Below are 3,801 nucleotides of genomic sequence, written 5' to 3' on the forward strand. Positions count from 1 at the left end.
ATGGATACAACTATAATTGTGATATCATAGAGGTCAATCCTTGCATCCATAGCTCTATGAATTTCAAAGTGGTTACGTTTCATCCAGGCCCATCCCTTAGCTTTTCACCAAAACGGAGGAGGGGTGTACTCTTTGTTATTGTTTCAACTGCAGATTCTAGCATTAAAGGTGATGTCTCAATCTTTACTTAATAGAAATGTGTCAATGAATATAAATTCTGGACTCAGGTGATGTTGATAAAGATGTGGAGGTGGTAATGTTTTATTAGCATAAAGCAATAAGATACATTTAAAACATAATACCTAAAGGTTTATTTTCAAATGTGTTATTTTTTGTGACAAACACAGATACAATTCATTTCAGTAAGATCAATTTAGTAGAATGGTTTTCTGTTAAAAAATGACAATTGTACATGCTCCTCCATTCTCAAGCTCTTATCAAGGGATTAAAGCACTAGGGTTACACTACCTGCGTATGACTCTCTTCACATAAACTTTCTAAAAGATGCATTTTTTATTCTTTAGCAACAACAAGTTCTTGCTATTGCCAAATGTAAACAAATGTGAAAAAGTTATGATTAGCTGAGATCAGTCCTCTGGCACAGTAGTGAGACCAGCAGGTGGACACAATATTTAAAGGGACAGTGCCGTCGAGCAGTCTACCCTTTAGTGGTTCAGTCTCCTGTAGAAGATGGCTGCCATAATAATAACAATGATGCAGGCGAAGGCCAGGATACACACTGTCACCCCAAGACCTGTAGAAGTGTCTGAGTTCTTGCTGGCAGTCTGCTGTTCTTTTAATGCCACAATGCTCTCTGCTCTGATAGTGATAGGAGGGGAGGTGAGGGTTTTGTACTCTGTCACTCCATCTTCGGTAGCAGGAACAACACTCCTTCTCCTCCTTCTGTTACATTGCATGAAGGTACTGCAGCTGCTCTTCTCACAGAGACGGGTGATGCAGTGGAGGAAGTAGGTGGACTTCATCTCATTCTGCTGCTTCATGAAGCGGAAGGCCGGGAAGGAGAAGCGGGCGCGTTGACTCTTTCCATTCTCATGGATGATGGTTAGTAGGTCAGTGTTGCAAGGGACAAACAGGTTGAAGAAAGTGGAGTTAGTGGGTAGAGGAGAAATGGAGGCGTAGCATCGGTCCAGGAGCACATTGTACTGGGAGGTCAGGTTGGTGGCCTTGACTTGGGCAAAGACTTCAGTCCTCAGGTCAAGACCCTGTTCTGGAATGACCAAGGGTAAGGTGAAATTGACATCACTGAAGAGATTCATGCTCAAAGTGCTGATGAAACTACCATTGTTGTCCTTCACTGCAATGGAGGATGCCGACGTATCAATCTGGGTGTTGTTGATCAGGTACTCTAGGGGATAGGCACAGGAGTAAAAATACTTCAACTCAGTGTTGTAAGTGACTGTCCCTGTGGTGGGATCATATGATCGGACCACACCGCTGATGTTGACTGTCTGGATGTTGGAGAAGTCAGAAAATATCCCTGTGCCTGGAGCACTGGTTGTCCTGAAGAGGCTGCCACAAGAATTGGTCGTGTTGATGGGGAATTCAAACCTCACGACCGGTGGAGTCACACTTTCATCCAGGGTTCCCTTGCAGGCTGGGTCATTCATGATGTTGTTGAGGATAAGCAGGGACTCGTTGTAGCCAGTGTAAATGGCAGGGCAGATGAGGATAGCAAGGCCAATAGATTTGGTGCCGCAAGTTACTGAGATATCAGTGTATGCTGGGCGTCTTAAATTCAACCCACAGTCATTTAATTGTAGTTGACTGCTCTTTGCGACCATCATTGCCAAAAGAAAAAAGCTGAGAAGATGCATTTTTGCATTCCTTGCTGTGTTCGTATCTTGACTGGGACATTAAAATGTGTCCTTTGCTGGCTTGTTTCCAGCTTTTTGATTCTATTGAGATGTATGGAGTTGCTTTTATAGCCAGGTCTCCTTCTTGGGATTGGACAGAAACAAGGTCAATGTCGCTCTGCCTATTCAAACATTTCCATTGTGTTGAGGGTGCCATGCACCATACCTAAAGGCAATTCATGAAACCCAACACACCTTTTAGTTCAGAAATGAAGCAGAGACAATGGCCTGTTTCTTTTGTGAATGTTCTTAAAAAATAGGTTCCCTTGGCCTGCTAATATGATGTTTCAAGGAGTAAGTGTTGAATCCTTTGTAAACGCAACCTTTGACGGCCTCATTTTGACTCCCAACAATACCCTGTTGGCCTTTCACATGACCCAAATATGGTCATAAGAAAGTACACGATGGCCCAGAATATCATTCAACTATAATTATGATTTGACAAAGGAAAGGTCAACTGCTTTGTTTGTAAGATAATTTACAGTTATTATTGTCTTGACTTTGAGCCCAATACTTAACTCGCATGTGAACGCTAAGCAAAGGTCAATGGAAGCAATGGGGGCAACCTTTTGGGCCCCCCCAAAAAACAATCCCCATGGAACGTATGTTCTCTAGGCCTACTTTCCATCGCTGTTCTAATTACCTTCTGCTTTACAAAATACCCAACCCATCCTCTGGTTATAGAACCATGTTTTGTTATGCCATGTTACAGAAGTAGAACTCTCTTTCTTTTCTTTCTTTCTCATTATATTTTTTAACAATATCACTTTGTGTGATTTTAAAATGTGCATTATACATAATAAAAACGGAGGTGTGCAAAGCCTTCGATAGAATATCAAATGTTGTACAGTAGATACAGCAGATCCCCCTAATTGTATGGGACACTTTTAAATGTGCCTTTAGGGGCCATGCAATTCAAAGAATCCATATTAAGAAAGGAAATAGAGGGACTAACAGTACAGATAGATAGCAATAAAAACAGCACCATAGGGGCACAGAATATGTTAGAGGAAAAACAAAACAAATGGAGGAACTTCTTCAAGAAAGATCAAGTGTAATATATTATTAAACAATTAAGCAAACTGGATGGAATATTGGGAAAAATGCACTTTTCAATCTTAGAAAGTGTTAAACAAATCAAAATATATTTTTGATTTTAGATTCTTTAAAGTAGCCACCCTTTGCCTTGATGACAGCTTTGCACACTCTTGGCATTCTCTCAACCAGCTTCACCTGGAATGCTTTTCCTGTCATTAAGGAGTTCCCACATATGAATTGGGTTGAAGTTGGGTGACTGTGGAGGCCAGGTCATCTGATGCAGCACTCCATCAATCTCCTGTTTGGTCAAATAGCCCTTACACGACCTGTAGGTGTGTTGGGTCATTGTCCTGTTGAAAAACAAATGATAATCCCAAAGTCTCCTCTGAACAGTTGATGTTCAGATGTGTCTGTTACTTGAACTCTGTGATGCATTTATTTGGGCTGCAATTTCTGAGTCTGGTAACTTATGAACTTATCCTCTGCAGCAGAGGTAACTCTGGGTCTTCCTTTCCTGTGGCGGTCCTCATGAGAGCCTGTTTCCTCATAGCTCTTGATGGTTTTTGCGACCGCACTTGAAGAAACTTTCAAAGTTCTTGATATGTTCCGTATTGACCGACCTTCATGTCTAAAAGTAATGATGGACTGTAATTTCTCTTAGCTTTTTTGAGCTGTTCTTGCCATAATATGGACTATCTTCTGTATACCAACCCTACCTTGTCACAACACAACCGGTTGGCTCAAGCGCATTAAGAAGGAAAGAAACTCCCCAAATTAACTTTTAACAAGGCACTCCTGTTAATTGAAATGCATTCCAGGTGACTACCTCATGAAGCTGGTTGAGGAAATGTCAAGAGTCAGCAAAGCTGCCATCAAAGCAAAGGGTGGC

General features: G+C 41.5%; 1 pseudogene; it reads right to left on the bottom strand.

Annotated features, from left to right (window-relative positions):
* Positions 1–231: 231 nt before the first annotated feature.
* On the bottom strand, positions 232–1,896 carry LOC106586552 (zona pellucida-like domain-containing protein 1 pseudogene; annotated as a pseudogene).
* Positions 1,897–3,801: the final 1,905 nt, after the last annotated feature.

The sequence above is a fragment of the Salmo salar genome, chromosome 25 (genome assembly GCF_965601325.2).
Source record: "Salmo salar chromosome 25, fSalSal1, whole genome shotgun sequence".
Taxonomy (NCBI): Eukaryota; Metazoa; Chordata; class Actinopteri; order Salmoniformes; family Salmonidae; genus Salmo; species Salmo salar.